General features: G+C 39.0%; 1 protein-coding gene across 2 annotated transcripts in view; it reads right to left on the reverse strand.

Moving 5' to 3' along the window:
• Positions 1-17,049, reverse strand: part of lrfn1 (leucine rich repeat and fibronectin type III domain containing 1) — a 143,636-nt gene extending 126,587 nt beyond the window's left edge. Inside the window, exons 1-2 of one of the 2 annotated variants that reach the window (XM_004558151.5) lie at positions 16,643-17,049; positions 15,897-16,470 (exon numbers count right to left, since the gene is read on the reverse strand). The gene's annotated coding sequence lies outside the window, so the exon portion shown is untranslated. Of the gene's footprint in view, positions 1-15,896 lie in introns of both variants that reach the window. The other variant, XM_023152913.3, reaches the window with a different exon arrangement.
• Positions 17,050-21,434: the final 4,385 nt, after the last annotated feature.

The raw sequence follows: 21,434 nt of genomic DNA on the forward strand, positions 1-21,434 counted from the left end.
GATATATACATAAGAATAAGAATTAAAAGTGCTGCGTAGAAAGATATATACATGAGTGCAGGTGGTGATCAGTGCAAACATGGAATGATGCAGTGACACAGCGTAGGGTCATGTGTTTGTGGCGGGGACAGTCATACGGTTATTGTTCATGTGTCCAACATTGTGTAAGACGATTCAGTTTTCTGAAGGCAAATGATGGTAATAATGTCTGAGCTGAGCTAAATTATGTAGGACTCAAAACCGAAAAAAATTATTTCAAACATGATTTTGAAAGCTCTCCATCATTTCCTTCGTTTTTGCAGCTTTGAATTAGGCCTGAATATTACGAGACTTGCGTTCCTTTGGTTTAGTTTACAGGTTCTTGCACACACCTGCCTTCTGTCAGTAACAACATCAACATGCGGCAGATTTTACATCAACAAAATCACATTACATTACAGAGATATTTCAGACACTTTGGCTATTTAGATTCATATCCATCACACAACACCATCTGATCAGGCTCCAATTCATACTGCAGCACGGTAGCAACCCCAGATATAGACCCGGAGTCATATTCAGTAACAAGACGAACAAGGGGTCCCGCAGCAGATGGCATGGGTCTCGTGGAGCCCTGATATTGACAGCATGGAGACGGAACTGAGACAGATTTAATCCAGACAACTGTCACAATCTGTCGAAGATGCTTGGAACAACCTACCTGTCAAGTACGGGCGGGACGGTATATCCACGCGGCAATTGATCATATGGTTTCCTCTTGATACACATCATTAATACACTGGCACCAAATATTGAAAATAATTATATTTTTATTAAAACATGCAGACTTTCTGACACCAGTTTGATTTAAAAGAGCCACTACTTAATGCCCCATGGTGGTGCTGCTTATAAAATGAATGCAGGAAGAAAATGGCAGACAGGCTATTAAATGCACTGTACTCTAATAAAATGTATTGATAATAAGACCAATACACAAATCCGCACAGACATAGTGCAGTGACTACACTTGGATGGTTTTTTTTTCAGGGCATCTGCACTTAAGTTCTGGAGCCTAAAATTTTGCCTAGCTGTTGAAGCTGTCCCACTCAACTGCTGAATTTCCAGTACTGCTCAGTCTTAGTTTAACATTAACCAATTCATTAATCTATTCACAGTTCTTGAATTTTAAAAATATCAAGTTACCTAAATGAACAGTAAGGATGATGCAAGTGTTCACTGACTAAGCAGAAACATTATAGTGCGAGGCTGTGGGAGGGACCGTCAGTGCCACAGTAGAACTCTGTTTGTATCAAGTGATCTACAGCGTAATAGGCCTCGCTACCACACAAGGTATTTTACCTAGAGCCAAATCATTTGGAACCTATTAAGTGTGCTTGGATCAGAATGTGCTGTAGGCTCATCAGCCATATGTTAGGCATCCGATTAGACGAGAACCATGCTGAGAGAAACAGTACCCCTCAAGTCAAACACAAGGGTGCATCTGTTTTGAGAAGACTTTTTTTATACCTTCAAGTCTCTTTATTGCATATTTAATTGAAAAGGATGGCTGATTTAAAGTGTCACGGTTTGCCAACGCATTACCTTCTTTGAAAGGCCTTACAGCGTTTGCTACAATAAGCCTTTTTTCCATATATGGTCAACTTCCACTTGCAACATTTTATGTTTAAAATATAGTGGAAAAGAATGGACAGAAAGAAAAGTATAAAAGATATATGTATCGTAGTGATTTTGCTGCACTCCAGCACACTATATGATGATTACATGACACACACTTTATCCAGCTGAGCCACCAGGATGCCACGAATACCTAATAGGTTTGAGAGATGTTTGCAGCCATGGCAACACAACAAATAAGACCAACGTGTCTTATCAACAAGCTTACAAAGGAAGGGAAACGGAGAAGGTGAGCCACAATGCAACACAAGTGAAAAAGCAAATGGCATTGTCAACAAGCTCAAGTGATTGGGGAGTTTCAGGAAAGAAATCTGCTCAAAGCTCTGGCTTCTCACAATATTCCAATAGGAGTTTTGTAGTTTTTCAAGCAGACTAAAAAATATCTTTATCAGGTCACACTATAAGTGAATTCTGTGGACATCAGCATTATAACCTCTACGATTTCTTTAATGTATGATTTCAAACTGAACGATCTGGTGCTTATTTGTTACGATTACATGGAAAGCCACTGAAGGCTGTACAATACACAGCAGATTTCACCGTCTAATATAATGAAGTCAGTTCCAACAGAGCTGCACAAGTGACAGCCAGCTGCCAAGCATCTCATTTGTTCGGCTGTCTAATCTCAAAATTACTGACATGTCAAAATTCAAAGTCTTTCACAGCAATAAAGATATTCATGAGGAATTCTGTAATTTCATGATTGAACCTGACCGTTAAAGGTTTTAACGTACTCCGCATTTCAGATGAAGACACGGTCCTCTCAAATCTTCTCGGTAATGTGATACATGCGATTCATGTTTTTACACAATTAAGCTCAAGAGTATCTGCTAAAACTCAAACCAGCATTAGAATAGCGGTGAAAAAAAAGCTGTAAGTGACTTTGACTGTGCAGTAACTGGTTTTTCCTATTTCGAAAACTGCTGCTCAGATGGGATTTTCACACACAGCCATCACAAGGTGTTGTGGGAACGGTGTAAAAAAGGGAAAAAAAATGCAGTGTTGATGGCACAGGACATAAAAGAATGGCTAGGCTGTTTGGAGATAGAAAACCAACAGTAACTCAAATAACCAGTCTTCAGCTGCAGAAAACTACACTGGGTACCATAACTGTCAGCTTAACACTGAGATTATGCTGTGTATAAGCAAAACAAAATTGGACAGTGGACAAAAAACTAAACAAATGTGATTCAGTATTCAGATAGTAAAGTTGGAATTTAGCTTAATCTAATATCTACCTTGTTGGCACACTTTGGGCCTCTTAGTGCAAACTAAAGATTGCTACCAAAGCCCCACATTAAACAGGAACAGAGCTAAATTATATAAAACCAGAGTAATGATAAGTTCTCACACTATCTGCTCTTCTCCTAATACCAGAAATATTAAGGCAACAGTTTTCCTATTTCGTACTGCTAAGAAAATGGTACCTCACAGATTAGGACATTTAAGGGGAAACATTTTCTAATCGGTACTTTTAGCAGGATGGCACTCCTGTCACAAAGCTCACATTATCTCAGACTCCTCAATTTCAGTGTGTTCTTTGAGAAGTGCTTCTTCAGCACCTTGCTGACTCTATAACACAATAATTTGAGATATTTCTAAAGAGAAAAAGAAGAGTAGAGAAACTTCAAATAAAAACTGGACAATGAGTATATATGTACTTTACGTTGTAATTCCATTTTGATCCCCTATTTAAACAAGAGTGTTAGAAAAATGCCCGTGTACTCTAAATACAGTCAAGTCAAGATACAATAGAAGTGCTTAACTGCTGAACGTCTTATCACAGTCACTCAATCGACTTTTCCTGCCTAACCGTGGATCAAAGGGGTATCCATCTGCTATTACTGAGCGAATGCCATGAGCTCTTTCAGTTTGAGGATTTCTTAGACGTTATCTCTTTTTCATCCTGAAATGGAGCTTTATTTCCTCTGAGACACGCACTAAGCACAAAGCAGCACCCAATCATCCAGCAAAATAAACAAAGTATGAAACAAAGGAATGGGCATTTTAGCTTTCTCCTTCCATCATATTAACATGCAGCATTTCACCACTGCACTGGATTTGTGTCATATACAGAAGCTTTACCTGAGCAAGGGAAGGTTACAGAGGCCAAACCGAGACGACAGTTGTTGCTGATATTGACTTTTTTTTTTTTAGCTTAACCACTAAATATTCCCAAATCAAATTTTATTATTTTCTTTTTTTGTGTGTGATGTTGTTGCCTGTTTTTAATTGTGTAATTGTTGCAAATGTGAGATACTTGCTGCTGCCTATCTTGGCCAGGTCTCCCTTGAAAAAGAGGTTTTTAATCTCATTGTGATCTTCCTGGTTAAATAAAGGTTAAATTAAAAAGGATGATTAAAAAATAGATACACCAACAGCAACATAATCCTTAAATTCATGTGATATTACCTCTGTAGGACAATCTTTTTCTTGCGATTCATGATCTTTCCAAAGCTATTAAAACTAGAGAGACAGATGTCTCAGTGTCTACTTTCCGAAGTTGCAGCTATGATAATTAAGACTATACTGAAAAAGGAACTGAGCCGTTCCTTGGTTTGGCATAAGAACAAAGATTTCAAACCTATTTGCCATTAACAATAGATATTTGTATAACTTCTTGATATAAAAGAAGAAGAGTTTTTCAATAATCAGTAAAATAATTTTCAGCACCACATAAGCAACTTCTTATTAGAAAGATCTGGTTAATTTCTTTTGTGTTAGTAACTTCATTTAGAGTCAAAATGATTGACAAAGTTGATCAACTGGAAAAACAAGCTGACTAGAGCCTGAGTGTGATTTTTCCATGCACATTTTATAAGAACAAAGCAGCCCTCAGTCACTGACTGATCAATCAGCAATTGCTTTCAATATAGGGGAGGGACAAAAGGCCTCAAGTTTTGCTGAACAATGCAAGATAAGAAGCATGCAAATACTCCACTCATATGTAAAAGGCTAAACAGTTATTTGCAATTTTTCTGCAAACATTTGAAAGGACTGTTTGTCTTTACAGTATATCATATCATGTTAAGCCAAGTACCTTGGAGAAAAGTCTCATCACTGTAGACTCCTGGAAGCTGAAAAGTTAGATTTTCTTTTCTTTATTTCGTCTTTCGTGTTGGGTGTTTTTCTTTTTGTTTGTTTTTGCTGTCCAGCTCGAAAAGACATTATTGTCTTGCAAGACAATAAATATCATATAAACCTATCAGCAGAAGAAAAGGATGATTTCGATGCTGCATCTTTTTTGACCACACAAAAGCCCTGCATCCTTAGAAGATTGTACAAACAAACTGTGAGACAAATCGACATAGCGTTCAGATCAGAGTAAAGAAATGACAACATAAGTTATTGAATAAAGTTTTCACTACCACTGAGGTCTCCTAAGCAAAACCACTCACTCTGCAGTAAAAAGTGTTCGGAAACTCTGAAGCGTGCATTCATGCAGAATGGTGAACCTGAGGTCAAGTCTTTACAGTACAGTTCAAATATGGATGATAGGACTGCAGTCTTTAACCATTCATCCATTCAAAAATCCAGAAGAAGGCTGACACACTTTATAAATGTCCTACAGCACTGATCTTGGCCACCATAAATGGAGTCCTTTTAGTCAATAGACACCTAGCTAACAAAGACTACATCCAGTCATCATCTATCAAGTCCCACAACGGATAAAGTAGTTTGTCAAACCAATCTAATCAACTGATCTTGGTGAAGCCCGTCTAAGGGCATCATCAATAACTGCATGCACGGATGGCTCCGAAAGACCTAAAGCACACAGCTACTGCCAGATGGAAGATAATCACTCTTGAACATTATCACTTTCCATTACTGGGCTGGTTTGTTTGGTATTTTTGCTACATAGTATATTGATGTCGTTATCAAACCATAAAGCTTTCATCGTGTTTCACGTCTCAGTGCCGCTCATATGAACATGATATACAGCTGACCTTCTACCGGGCACTGTTTTCTCTGACACGAGTTCGGTTGGCATGTCTCAATGCATCTTGACAGACAGACAGGCTGAGGGTTGAGACTGTGATTCAACTGCTGTTTTTCGCCCAACAGTGAAGTTTGAGTTGGTGTAGCTTTTGTTTTTCCACTTCACATCTCATGTAAGTCAATGTCACCCACCTGCCCTGAGTGCAGGCCCTTACAAATGATTCCCTGCATCACAAAACACTGAATTGAGAAAATGGCACGCAAATGACCCATCCTTCAGCTGATACATCTTATGTAAGCATAAAAAAAAAAACATAAAAAAAAAAAACACACTACTAGTCCACTGGTAGTGCTATGATTTATCATGACTCCAGAAATATATTAATATTTTAAGAAAGCAGGATTTGCGTGCAATATTGCCATTAATAAAAATCAGTCCCTGCACATATTTAGTGAAAGAAAAGCCTTTGTCTGAGTACATCACTCATATTTATTACAACATCATCAGGTCAGATAAAGACAAGTGGCAGAGCCTGATCATCCCAGCACTGAGGTGACTACAAGTGTCCAAGCAATGTGCTAGATTTGCTAGATTCAACTCATTACCTTGAACAAATTTTAAGTTATATAGGCCACAACAGACATTCACACTTTATAGTTAAAAGAAACAGTAAGTCAACTGGGGCTTTCCTAAAAACACTTTGTGGACTCTGGAAATTTTAATTAAAGTCATTAATCCTGATCATGTTTTTATAACCACAACATCTTTGGACAAAATTACAATACATCTATTTTTTTCTGTCAAACAATGCAGTCTCCATCTTAGTAACAATCCCAACAACAATACTGCACATGTGCAAACACCCCCCGCTGCTTGCCACTCAATGAACGGGGTAGACCAACAACACCTCCAACTAAGCCATCAAATCGATGTTGTTTGTCCCTGACGCATGAAACAACCCAAGTGTTCCTGAAGTGTTTCCCCCGGTAGCAGGTAGATGGGAAGAAGTGCCACAAGCATGCCACAATTTTGGCCAAAAAGACTATATTTTGAGTCTTGTCTGTTAATGTTTCCTTTGACTGGCTCTTTACTATTAGTTAAGTTTTGTTGTCAACTGTTCTGATAACAGTTTGCCCCCAAAACACACTAGATTTACTGTTAAGAGCTTTAATGAAAAAAAAAAAAAAGAGATAAAAATAAGGTGAGCAAAGGTTAATAATAAAAGTTATTATATCCAGAGGTTATTTGAGCTGGGTGTTGTAGCTAGGCTTGATGATTTCAAGGATCAAAAATAGTGAGAGTGATTGCTCTTATCGCCCCTTGTTTGGCCATTATTGTTAATATAGTGAATATTGTTGTTATTTTTACATTCATAAATGTAATCAGCCTCACTCTGGTCTCATGTCAGTATTTCCACATTTAACCAACACTCATGTGTGGGAACTTGCACACGCGCACTAATTCGTGCAACACTGCAACCTTTGAAATGAATGTGCACGTGCACTACTTTATCTCCTCTCCTAACCCCTTTTTTTTTTTCAATGGGCGTCTGTCTTTGTCAGTGAAAGACTGCACTCTGTGTGTGAACAGTGAGGAATGGGGAGAAGCAGGTGAGCCATTTTACACACATTTAAAAACAAAGGGAGAAGTTCCTACAACTACAGGCCAGAGGAAAACAAGTTTTAAAAAACAACAACACAGCAACTGTTATGACTTGTTAGCTTTTCAGCTGATATCCCTCCACATATGGCCACTAATTACGATTTAATTACAGCTAAATAAGTCATTGCATGTGAACAAGGTTCTCCTGCTGATATGGCCTACCTTCTTTCTCTACATAAAAGTAGGAAAATATTCCTCAGTGTATGTGTGGGTTTCTCTCTCACTGGCATTAGTGAGACAGCACTGTTGTTGTGGGGTTTTTTGTATTTGGTCCATACAGCATGCATTATGGAGGGCAGTCAACACTACCTTAATGGGGTGCACATTTATCCTTCCCCTATTTGGCCCCAATGACAGTGGCATTGGTTATTGCCAGTAGGACAGGGTGATTGAATCTTTCAGATCTTATTCCTCCAAATAACATATTGATAAATGGACGACAAGGCAGCGAGAGAAATAGGGCAGGGACATATACCTCTTTTTGTTTCATAACTCAATATCAAAAGGTCACATATTCTTCCGGAACAACATAAATGTTGATTTTTACTATTTTTCAAACACGTCGTTGGCCTATTTGAAATAAGCTAGCAATATATTAGGTTGAGCTTCATGTCAGTCTCCAATTCAGGTCAAAATTGCAGAATGTGAAAGCAATTAAAATTAGTCAGTTTGATCATTTCCAATAAATAACATCATTAATGTCTGAGTGTATTTAAAATAAGACTGAATTTAAATGAATTTCCTTTAGATGTTTGTGTTTTTTTAATGACTGGACTCCACTATTCTTACAGTCACATTCAGAGGATTATTCTTTAAAGCATAGATACTCTTTGGTTCAACGGGAGGCCTTTTTATGTGCAAATATTTTGCCTGTCACTGCTGCTTTTTGGTCTTACGCCAAAGAGCATCCTGGCATAAATTCCACTTTAACCCCTGACACCTATAATAAGTTGTCCTTCCACAAACCTTAAACACAAAGATTGTGCTGTTATAGGCTGTTCTATACTATATTTGGCTGAGCTGCACTTTGTTTAGCGGTAACTATGCAAAGGAAGCGTACACTTGAGCCACTTAAGATGAGGCTTTGTTCCAAAAGAAATAAAATTCTTTGAGGTACTCTTAGTGCCCTACTAAAGGATAGAAATGTCCTTGAAAAGGTTTTGACAGAAATACTCTTTGTTATTTTTCTTTTTATTTATTTTTTTAACTTTTCCACAGATGCAAGTTTTGGTTTTCCGAAAGATTACTATTGGATGAGTAAAACTTACTACTGTTGTGTTTATAGTCTCAAGAATCACTATCCAAAGTTAGTCATGTCAATATGTACAAATAAACAAAAGCAGGTTAATATACTTGAGTGGCAGAGACGCCAAGGATAAATGGAAGAGTATCTAGACAACAGGCACAAACATTTATAAACATTTTGGGGCATTTGGAGGAATTACTAAAGCTTTATACAATCATCATATGGTTTAAATTCAAAGTAAAATACTAGGACCAATAAATGGTCAAAGAACTCCCAAATTATACTCGGGAATGTGACAGAATGAGGTAAACTCACAAGAATCTGAATGCCTACTAGAAAATGTTTGATTTTTGAGTGCAGTGTTGAGCCCTTTTCTGAAAATGAAATGATCAAAGAAAAAGGAGGTAGAGGATCTGTTCTCAGCTGCATAAAACAAAAATTAATTGTGAATGATGGTGAAACCGCTTCAGAAATATCTTCGAAAACAACCGGGGAAAAAAGGCTTTTCAGAAAAAAACTGTTTTGCACACTGTTTGTAAAATGTTCAATTGTGGCACTAGTGGGATTTAAAGTCACAGTTTGATACAAAGAGAACAAAACATGTCATCTTCTATTATTAAACAGAGTTAGGGTCAACTGATATTTTTTTTGCATAAAATAATGGACAATGTGCGTTTTATGTATATTGTATTGTATGTTGTATATGCGTCAATTCTCAGTCACAAGTTTATGTTTTTATTCTTTAGCCTACATATATAACTTGCTTGAGTACTGCTTTAGTTTTACCTTGTAAGGCATGCCTAACATCTGCTCCTGACAAATAGCAGATAGCTGTAACCACAGAAAGACAGAATTGGTGCTGATTCACCCAACAACAAAAAAACCCTAGCGCTATACCATGTAAATTACAATATGCTATTCTGTGCTACACACAGCAGGATCAATCATCTAGTACATGCAACACATGAATGCATGTGACACGTGAAGATTTAATGCTCTGCAGGCTTTAAATGGCCCACTAAACAGTCATTTGGTTTCATGGGAAAAGCTGGGTATCTTCCAGAGATAGAAAAATCAGTCACAAGAAAGGAGCACATGAGGATTACCAAAATTAAGTTGCTGAAAATAACTCTCTGTTGGAATCAGTACAGCAGCAAATCGTCTTGTAATTAACAGGTGAACTTCAGTGAATAATTTGGAAAGGATGGAAAGATCCCATAATGTTGGTTTGAGGAATAGATGTCCTCGGCTAGAGATTACACTCGGTGTCAGCAAGACACTATTTAACTGTCCTTCTGCTCATGTATGTGCAACAATGTGATGATCAAAGTGTTATACTGCTTACTTGAAGAAAAGCAGGGCCAAATAAATCGACCACACTGCGCAGAAACTTTAGAAAGCAGACTATGATAAGTCTTTCTTTCGCACATTCTTGACAGTTCGTTTTTAAAGGCACATAAATAAATAAAAAAAGTCAGACATAAAAGCAGGTATTGTAAATATTTAACCTACAAACAACATAAGGAAACTCTCAGAAACCAATGATCAATAATTATTTGGGCAGCAATTCTGCCTTGCTGTACATTCAATCTATTCTGCTGGGAATGCTCTCTGTATTTCAGCGTTATAAAGCTTTCAAGGATCTCAAAGATTTAAACAGCAATAAGCTGCAGTTTTACACAAATATAGTGCACCACACCTTGAAAAAAAACCTGCTACGTTGATTTTTTGTTTCACACAAAAAGCCCAAGGCGGTAAATTATCAGTTTGTGGATCGTGTGTGCATATTAAATAAATATCAAATAACACATTCACCAAAGAGTGCAGCAAAGTAAAACTTATTTCATGGAGTCAGGCCAAATTCGTGATGTTCTGCTGCTGCTGCTGTTTCTTTGAGCTAATATAGTTTCCATCTCGTTTAAGCAGTGCTTTTGTTTGATGATCTCTCCTAGTTAGATGCAGCAATAGTCCTGTGAATTTCTGCTTGCAGACAACAAGACTAAGAAGAGATTTAGTCAAGGTGAGCTGGATTTTTCTGCTGTTGTTTGTCAGCTATTAAAGCATGAAATCAAGATGTGTGACCGTAAATCTCTCAAAACTCAGAAAGCACTTTAAGTATTAAAAAGGGGGGGAAATGAAAGAAACTAGATTTATGCTATTTCTTATTTTGCACATTATCAAAGCGCATGAAGAGAACCTTATTCACCACCCACATCTGTCCTGGAACAGCATGCAAAGAAACTTGGAAAAGACAACTAGAAGAAAATATGGTCAGTGACAAGATATTTTTCACAGAATCCTTGTTTTGTTGCACTGGCTCTTAACCGATCACTTCACCAGAACAGTTAATGCTTTTGTAGTGTTCCAGCCTTTAATAGGCAGCACAGCCACACATCTCCAGTGAGGCTGGTGCAGGCTGATGAAGAGCACACCATACGACTTTCTGACAAACAAATCAATAAGTAAGCAGCGAATGATCTCTCATCACAGTGGCATATTCGGGAGGAGTAATTCGTCTTTTTCCTAATGCATCATCGGTCAAGATTGAATAGTGCATTAAAGGCACTAAATTTTGGCCAGTGTTTCTGAGTTCAGAGGAGAAAGTCTTAACAGGACCAGCAAGACCTGTGTTAGTAGGCACAGCACAATAATATATTGTCCTTATGCATTATTTAATGGCACTGTGGGGATGATAGTGTTTGTGCACATTTCAAATTCTGTATGAGAGCATGTAGCTCCCTTAATTGGCTTGCTCAAGAGAGCCAAAGTGAAATGCTGTTCTAGTAGAAGATATTGATCAATAGGACCAGATGCAGCTGCTGAAAGCATTATCTAAATCAATGTCACCTTCAGGTAAACAGCAAAATACTAGAAGCTGGAGGTTTGCTATTATTCTACACTAGTGCTTTTTTCTGGTTTGCACAATGATATCACATTTCTTCATCTAAATGACCATTTAGAGGCTCTGACACGCAGTGTCGAGTGCAACAGTTTAAGGCTGCCACATGTGGCAGGACGACTGCACAGCACTGTTTCTTGAGGGAGATAGATGTCACCAATAATATTCTGAGTCATCAGAAGGAACGGGCAACTGGCTGGTACTATGCAGTGATGCGCCTCTGCAGTTTAGATGCCATGTGCTCCATAGTAGGTTATAAGCATTTTTCCAATTGAAGGATTTGGCTGCTCCAGACAGGTGGAATATGCTATGCTTGGATTATAACTGCTGCATACCACTGGGATCAGCTTGACCATATTCATCCACAATATTCCTGAAGGAATTGGCTCTCTCACCACCTTATGAATTCTTTTATGAATCTGTATGCCTCTGCTAGACAGTTAGCCGCCCTCAAAATGACTATCCACTGCTTCCCTCTATATCACAACCCACAGTATCTTCTCCCTTGCACCTTGTTACTACATTTTGCATGTTACAGAGCACAAAGCAGGTCAGTCTTTAACAACCAGAGCCTCTTGTACCTACCCTTTTCATCAGTTATTTGTCAGAAAAAAAACATCGGCAATGTTAACAAGTGCACTGCAGACACAGATTCACACTCCTTGACAATAAATGACAGCTCTTCTTATTGAGACTTACTACGCAGATGCGAGAGGCTAAAAGCCTTCAGGGTAAAACGAGAATTGCCGCAATCATGACTTCCAAAGGTTACCAAGTCAGAATACAAATGCTCTTAAGAGATATCAAAAATGACCAAGTGCAAAAGCTACAAAGTCTTGCTACTCTGACTTTTGCACCTTTAAATTGAGCTTTTGAAATGCTTTAGCCAGTTTTCACCTGCTCTGCTTTTAAAGGACTTTTTTTTTTCAAATTCAATCTACTAACTTTTGATTGTGATGTATTTTTAGTCACACAACTAAAGTAAAAAAAAAAAAAACTAACTTAGCAAATAAGAGACTATATGTGCTGCTTGTCCTTTTCACAATCACAGGGGACACATCCCAGCATGCAACAGCAGATTCACAGAGTACATTTTGGACAGGTCAAACGTCTAAGCTACTAAAGTCACATTCACCTTCAAACAGGTAGTGTTTAAATCTTGCTTCTTGCATGCAGACAAACCCAGGAGTTAGGACCTTCTTGTAGTGAAGGAACATCAGCTTTCTGCACAAAAACCTGTTTTGTGTCCTCAACACACTGCAGCATAATACACCGTGTGCTGATGAGCAAAAACGAAGTAATGTCTATGGAATAAATTATACATCTAAAATAAGCACCAAAAGCTGTTTAACAACTTACTGCAGTGGGCATTAAGTTTAATATGTTTTTTTGCTCTTGTATTTTCTCCCTGTTGAAATCCATCATGCCGCAAAGTTCAAAAGTGTTTTATGCATCTCAAGGCCTGTATGTTATTTACCTGCGTTTCCTCCTTTGAGAGCCCCACTGCTTTTTTTGTCACTTTGTTACTCGCTCAAATATAAAATCCAAGAGCAGCTCTAGTTTAATTGCTTCAGTGCTTTGGTGGCTACTCCTTTGATCTTTGTGGCTAGTTGTAATTATGCCATTTCTCGAACCTTTTTCATGCATCTCGAGTGCTAAATAACTTGACTTGCCTTGGGAGAAACATCTATCTCATTCTTTTGACCAATAACAACTTAATTGGTACTTTTCTTTACTGGTTCTTTTCTGCATGCAAAATCCAAACTTCAAGAAAAATGATCAAGAGGGTAGAGGAGTTTTCTCTAACTCTCTGACACCATTTATTTCTCTCGAGATATACACAATATTATCCCCAAAAACTTTTCTTGCTCTTTGTTTCCTTAAATAAAATGTAACGATACTGCTATTTTTTTTGTCGAAAAACGTGTTAGTCAATGCTGGAATCAGCCCACAATATCATATGTCTCCATGATACGGTACATAACTGTGGAAAGAAATGACTAAAATCATGCCAAAAGTCACTACTTGCGCCACTATTTTAACTCTTCGATTGATAGCTTAGAGTATCTTGGAAAAAGTAATCTTTTCAGCAAATGTGTGCATTTTGAAAATGTCAAGCTGAGAACATGACTCACTGTAAAGGGCTATTTTAATATACCTTGTATAGAGAACAAATACATGTCTGCCCTATACAGTCTTTTATAGTCCTGAATACAGATCAATAGCTTGTGTTTGCTCTCATTCCTGCAGTGGCTGATAACCCACCACTGGTCCTGATTTCATAATGCTAACACATGACACCAGCACCATGAGCAGCTGCTGTAACACAATGCAACAGAATGGCAAGGCAGAGAGACCTCATTAATCTAACCTCTCAGCCTGCATATAGCAACCTAGAAAGCAAAATAGTAATAAAAAAAAAACAAAAAACTCAGCACACATGTCACTGTAACTTTCTTTTTATGGCATTACCTGCTGAGATATTAATTTGTTCTGCAGCAGTTTACTGCCTGCATTAGCATTGCTGAACATGGAAGTGTTGGCAATAATGCATGATAATGATAATGACCATCCTGTCTGATTTCATTAGGCAAACACATGACAGCAAATGCTCTGAGCTTCTGCTGTAACATCCTGCAACACGCTGACAAGTAAACTGACAAGACATGATCATCACCACTTACTGCAACGCACACAGCTAGTAAAAAAGGCATTTAAATACATAAGAACCCTGCTTCATGCACTGCTAATTCAAATCACAAATCCTATGAAGCTCAAGGGTATCAACCCTCCAAAGAAGAAACCTCATTAACCTCTGATAAAGGAGACTTCTCAAGTCTCTTATGTCAAAACTTGTATGATGCACAGTTTTAACCAAACATCATTTCAATTTGCTTTTTGCCAAAAAACACAGGGTTAAATCTTTACTTCAAACTAAACAATAAGAGTGAGTCAAGCCCTTAAGACAGCTGTTTGTGCTCTTCTTACAATAAAAGCCTTACATGACAAATACAGTACAGTATTTTATTGCCTTTAGTCATCTGTCAGACTATGGTATAATTCCTTTATGACAACTGTTATTTTTTCACTTTACTGCAGTTGACAGCCGTGAAAAAGGTGGGTGCTCTGTCATGTAGGAACATACATGCTAAAGGAGGGTGTATACCATAGATACAGCTGGCAGTCAGTGTTTTCCAATAGCACTGCAAGCTGCAGTAACACTCACTGCCTGCCCTAATGTAGCCACACAGCTGTCCAATGTCTACATGTATCCCAGGGGAAGTCTTAGAAGGTATTGTGTGGATTAAGCGGGGCTATACGAGGAATGTTCACTTGACTTTAGTGAAAGATATTGACAATTTAACCCCACCTCAATCTAACTGATTTACAACCTCTATACCTCCATGCAGGCATCGTGAGTTCTCATTTTTCCTGCAAGCTGTAAGTGATGTCCTCTGAGTGATAAATAGATATTTCAGGGACAAATGCTGACCTCTGAAGCAAAAATTGGGATAGCCACTCCATTGAGTCTAAAAAGTCAGTGATTATAAAGTAACTGGAAAGTGATGAGAGGGGCTGAAAATTCCAGCTGCAACCATTATAGGCAGAATTCACTCACAGTGCCCATGAGATCATTAGAATGCTGCATCAGTGCTTCTGTATCCCTTCATCATTTCTAAACCTGATTAGCTGATTTGCCAAAACAAAGGTTAGGAGTAGAATAATATACAGTGCACACATCCTGAAAAGGCCTCTACTCATTATACAAATTCATCATCTGGCCGAATGTTTTTTAAACTTGCAAGTTAACAATGCAGTTATAAGTTTCCTGATGGTTCAGGCTCTGTGGCTCCAGTGTAAGACGGTCCACTCTCTGAGCAATCAGTGCAATTTACCCTGATGGGAGAATTCCAGCAGCTGCTGCTAATTTATGAAAACTCTTGGTCTCTGAGTGGTGCTGATGCAGACACACCCGGGCCATTTCCACACGCGCTTCTGTCTGTGGGAATTCAACTCTTGTGTCACTGTTTAACCGTCTTCATTGCAGTTAGGAGCTCTGTCAGCCCTATGACAGAGCTGTTGTGAGCCCATCGGACTCAGTCTATCAGATATAACAGCACTAACAACCACGTGAGAACTGGATATCTCAAGTAACATGAAGACATCTCTGCCAGACAGGTTTATACCATATTATCCAGCAGACTACTGTGAATAGCCTAGAAAGACTTGCACATTATGCATCAAGATACATAAATGATTAGATAGATAGATAGATAGATAGATAGATAGATAGATAGATAGATAGATAGATAGATAGATAGATAGATAGATACCGGAGGCCTATTATTCTATATTTAGTTTGCACAATCCATGCCGCACATCAGAGATCTGGACACCAGATCACATTGCACCCACGTATGTGTCACAGCTGCAAAAGTCTAATTTACATTTCTCACCAAGTCTGAGAGACTTACCAGAAGTGGAACTGGGACTAATATAGCAGAAGCCAAAGGCTTGATCCCAATGCACATGATTTCGCTGTCCACACACTTGTCTCAGCGGATAAATTCACAACGAAACTCGGATGGCGACGAGAGTTCATTTATTCCAAATTCAGGTGTAAAACCCTTCTTGTTACGCTGGTCAGGCTTGTGCTGCAAAAATCCAAGGGACCCAATGAGCGACAATCTGCTGCTTAAGTGTCATCAACAAGAGACAGTCCTTCCCAGTTACCTGCATCGGGATAAAACCCCACCTAAAATCCCAGTACGATCCGATTAGGGCTCGAAGGCAGGCAGAATATAATTAGGTTGAAATCTCTGAATCCAGAAGCTCAGGGGGGTCCGAGTGTTGCGTCCGAGCCGTCTTCAAATGGGTTAAAGCGTGAGTACGTGGTCGTAGCAGGTCCCCCGCATACGGGTTTGTAACGCGGAGGAACGATGGACTAAATTTCCAATAAATCTCACGCCTGTGATGAATTGCAGTACAGATGGTGTCGGGATGGAGAACTGCAGCATGGGGCTCTTTTTGAAGCGATAGGTTGCACTCCTGAAAAAAAAGAAAAAAAAGAAGCCTCACACGGTTGAAGGTTGGCGTCAAATTCGGGCTTCAAGTCAATCAAAAACAGCAAAGGTCGGAAAAGTCTCCACCAACACCGGGTTTCTGTTAATTACAGCACTACAGCGCACTTATCGTGCCTAATTTCCTGACATGTATTTACCTTCACTGTAGACGTTTGTTGCCATAACTTCCCCTATCTGAAGCGCAATGAAGGAATCCCACCCATGCACTGATACTGTTTTTTCTCGCTCTCTCTCTTTCTCCTCTAACACTATGCGTACCCATGCGAGCAATTAGTTTTCATACACGACTTGGTCCGTCCGCTCTTTCTACAAAGCAATGCGGTCGATTTCTTCGGGCGGGATGTGGCAGGAAATCTTGCTGTGTCCCAGAGAACAGGCAACCTTTGAAAATGCGCCTCTACTCTTCATGCAGGCGTCCACCTGCGTAACACGAGCCCGCTATAAAAGAATACATTTGGTCACGCCATGATGTCTGGAGCAGAGCAGAGCCAAGTGGCCAGTGGACAAATTCTTGATATCAGAGGAAACGACTGACACCTTTCATGGACAGTGCAGCACTGCAGCAATGTGATGTCATTTGAGCTCCATTTAAAGCAAATACACGAAACACTGGAGGCTTTTCTTTTTCTGTGGTGGTGAGGAGAAGCAAATGTTTCAACATGAAGGTGGCTTGAAATAGAGAGGGGGTGCTGTGGGCTGTTTGTGATACTCCGGGATGGGCTGGTATCTCATGGTCCAGCACAACAAGATACTGCAACAGTGGACCGGAGGAGAGAGCCCTGAGGGAGGGGATTGAGGAGGTGTTGGATCATTGCTGCACTTAAAAAAAAATCACACTCGCTCTCCTTATAGGCAGTAGGAGGTGTTCAGTGTCTTGCATTTGGGCTCTAAAGAATACTTCTAACCCTCTATACCTTTATTTTTTTATTTGTATCCTTCTCAGTCTTGAACGGGCATGATAATAAGTAAAAACATGAATTCACTGACCGCCCACACACATGTCCCAGACAGCACCTACTGCTTTGCTTTCCAGTTGGGACAAACACCCCTCTTAGCCCAGATCAGCAGAAATTGGATATCCAGCCTATAGAAAAATAACATGAACATCCTCCCACCAGTAAAAAAAAACAATAGTTAATCCTCTCAGAGTTGCAAAAGAAAGCCAAAGACAGCCCATTCGACATAAAGCCATCATGTTTTCCAGTGTTCTTTTTTGTCCGTGTTCATCCCCCAAGAGCATTGTCTGCTTGCATGGAGGCTGCATGACATCATGAAACAAGGAATTACTGTAAGATGGACTTGGCAGTTCCTGTAAAATCCTATTGATTTAGCTGCAGGAGCATCACATGTGCTGCACAGACTTGGACACATTATACATTAAATGTTGGCTGTTAAATACCTGGCATTCAAGACCTCAGAGGAGGAGATTCACCTTTAAAGCAGATTTAAGTGTCTTCTGCAGGCTGAATTGATTAACCAAATAAAACTATCCCATCACATAAGAAAATTTAAGATACAATGAAAGTATCTCACATAACAGGCCCCAAATGTACAACTATAATAATGTGGAAATGACAAGAAAGAAAAGTATGAGAAAGAAAAGTACAATAAATAACAAGGTTAATTCTCACAGAGTACTAAAGACACCTGGAATGTCTTGAGCATTAGAACAGTGAATCTCCACACTTATTCTTTTTCTTGGCTTCAGCTGCACGTTTTATCATCTTTGTTTGGGTACTGCAACATGACAGGTGTCACAATTATCTGACTCAAAACAAGAGCATCAGCCTGTTTTAATTAAAGGGCAGTTCAAAATGGGTGGGACACCTCCAGGGTGTTTTATATGGAAGAGTGAGATGTAACACAAGCTCACTTTGGAAGACACTATACCTACAGGGTTGTTGTATTTGCTGCCTTCCCGATTTCTTTTTCTCTTTTTCTTTTTTTATATTTCTCATGTAAATGTTTCAGATATTTTAATATTACACTAAGATAAACTGAGTAAATATAAAGTGCAGTTTTTAAACGATGATTTACTGTATAAAGGAGAAAAAAATACCTTTCCAAACCTACCTGGCCCTACGTGAAAAAGTAACAGTTCTCCCTTTTCAAATCATGAATGAACTGCAATTAACCACATCAGTTGAAAAGCTGAGTTCAGTTTCTCTAGCCATTCATAGGCCTGATTTCTTTCAGACCTGCGGAACAAAGAAATCACTTAAATAGACAAAGTGTCTGCCAAAGTGAATTAGGCTGAAATATCTCAAAAAGCAACACATTATGAAACAATCAATTAGAATCATTGACTTCTACCAGTCTGGTAAGGGTTGCAAAACTCCAGTGTACTACGGGCATTATCCACAAGTGGAGAAAACATAGAACAGGAGTGAACCTTCTCAAGAGGGGCTGGCCTACCAAAATTACTAACAAAAATCTTAAAAACATCTTACACAAGACTTTTGGGAAACTAGTCTACAGAGTGATGAGACAGAAGCTGAACTTCTTGGGAGGTTTGACTCTGGTTACAGCTAGCATAATATTAACACAGCATTTCATAAAAAACAAAACATCATATACACAGTCAGACATGGTGGTGGTAGTGTGATGGTCCGGGAATGGCTGCTTTGATGCTTCAGGAGCTGCAGGACTTACTGTAACTAATGGTACCGTGAATTCGGCTCAAGCGTAGAGTTGGTAACACTAAAGTATATTTGTTGATCTGAAATATCTAGAATCTGACAAATATGGGAAAAAAAACAAAAAACCCCCCAAAACATTTGTCACAGTGCTGCATATAAGTGTAACTCAGTTAATATCAATAAAACAGTTATATTTGAAAGGTGGGAAACAATATGAATTCAGATTCTCACACATCTTTAAACTAATTTTGTGCCCTCTGAACAGATGCCAGTCTTTCAGAATATCATTGTGTTTTAGTATGCGCTGGAGCATTTTGGTTTTATGATATGATTTCTCTCAGCTCTGTCTGAACGAGGTGGGTTCAGACACAAGCAGCAAATACTGATGGAAACTGAAAAAGAGCCACGAAGGAAGACAATCTGCTATTTATATCAGGCTGCACTCCATGGGGCAAAGCTCCCTCTTGCAGTAATGCACTCTAAAAGTGATTGATTAGTGTGTTATTGAGATATTGTCCATCTTAACGTTCCTCTCTTGCCAAAGTGATGAAATTACCGCACACTAGTCTGTGAAAGCATAATAGCAGATTAGGTCAGTGTGAGCCATCCACTCTAATCCGGAAACTTGACATTCCCTAAAATGGTAAACATGAGTGGGGGGTCTTCACTTAGATCCCGAATGTACCACCCAGCCACTAATACCCTTAGACAGCGTGCTTAATGACTTGGAATATTTTACTGAGGTTCTTTAATTTAGATTCAACCATACATGGTCTCTGTACGTGCACATCTGAAAATGTCATTTCCAACACAACACAGTTGCCCTTTGTTTGAACAAATTGTGCAGATCACTTTCCATATGGACAGTAAAACACTCACACTCACTAGCTGAGCCCAGACAATCTAAAGTGTGATGCGCCATCAGTTTAGCACGTCAGAGAAATGTCGCGTGTGTATGTGTATCTGAAATTGGGAATAAAGTTGGTGCATTGACAGAGACAATAAAACTCTATCCTCTGGAACAGCAACATCATTACAGAGCAGTACATCCAGTGCAGATTAGAGCAGTCTTGTTTATACCACTGAATCACCCTGTACATTAGTGCCCTCGCTCACAGTGCAAAAAGTTCCTCTTAATGTGCTTTAAACCCTCCATCACATCATCAAAAGCGGAAACACTGTAGATGTGATTTCCACTATAAGGTCTCTAACAAGAGCAGTGCTTTGTTAGCATGGTATAAAAAAAGGAAAAAGAAAGGGAATAAAAAACAGACATCAGCAGGAGGCTGACTGTTTCAGCAGATGTCACCCTGCTAGAATTACATAGATAATAGACACGAACAGGTGACAAATTAAAGGCAAAGCCAACATAGTCTGGCCAAGATATTTTCACAATCCGTGCTTTAATGATGGTAGTGGTGAGCGCTGCAACACATTCGTCTACAATCTATTGGTGTTCAACCTGGTTGTGATATCGTGGCTGTGAAGGCCATAGTATGTGATTTACATTATTTTCACACCAATCAAATCATTCAGTGAGCCCTCGTGCCCTGTGGGTGGTGAAACTGTCATCCTAGAAAAGAGTTCTCTCGTCAAGATGATCCATTATGACATAAAGACGATCTCCAGAACAACCTTCTACTGCAGTGACTCTTCCCTCACAGATCCCTTTACTGTAGGGGTCAAGGGTTCAGATTTTTCTTTCAGAATTGCATCTATATGGAGCTCTCAGTGCTCCTTTGTTTTATTCAAGCATGTTTATCCTCTGACCCACACACACACACACAAAAAGAAAGAAATGATGCTTTAAAATACTCCTCTTTTCAGCTTCAGTAAAAAAATTATGTATAGTGTATGTTACATAGAACATGTAGCACAAACATCCGGCATCATCTGCATTTGCTGTTTGATCAGCGTGTAAATAACGAGTCATTCTCATAGCATCTGTGTCACAAATGACATAAACATTATACATTATTCAGGTTGCATAGCAAGTACAATCGTGCTTTCATGTTTCGTACTGTACTGCATGTCAGCCTTGGCTTGCTCCACTTTAAATTAAACAAGTGCTGCTTTTGGCAGAAATGTTGAGGACTCTTAAGTGTGTTCGTGTGTGAGAAATCTTAAAGATAGATGTAGGCCATCTGGATAAGTGTGAGGTGCAGTTCACTCAGAAGCGGTCCTTCGGGTGGGTCTTTATGGCTGAAAATCTTAAAAGAATCCTGCTGCTCTTCAGAAACAGAAGACAAAGCTTTAAGATGAAAGAGTTTCACTTGTGAAGGCTTTCATC

Source organism: Maylandia zebra, linkage group LG14 (assembly GCF_041146795.1).
Source record: "Maylandia zebra isolate NMK-2024a linkage group LG14, Mzebra_GT3a, whole genome shotgun sequence".
NCBI classification, from domain to species: Eukaryota; Metazoa; Chordata; class Actinopteri; order Cichliformes; family Cichlidae; genus Maylandia; species Maylandia zebra.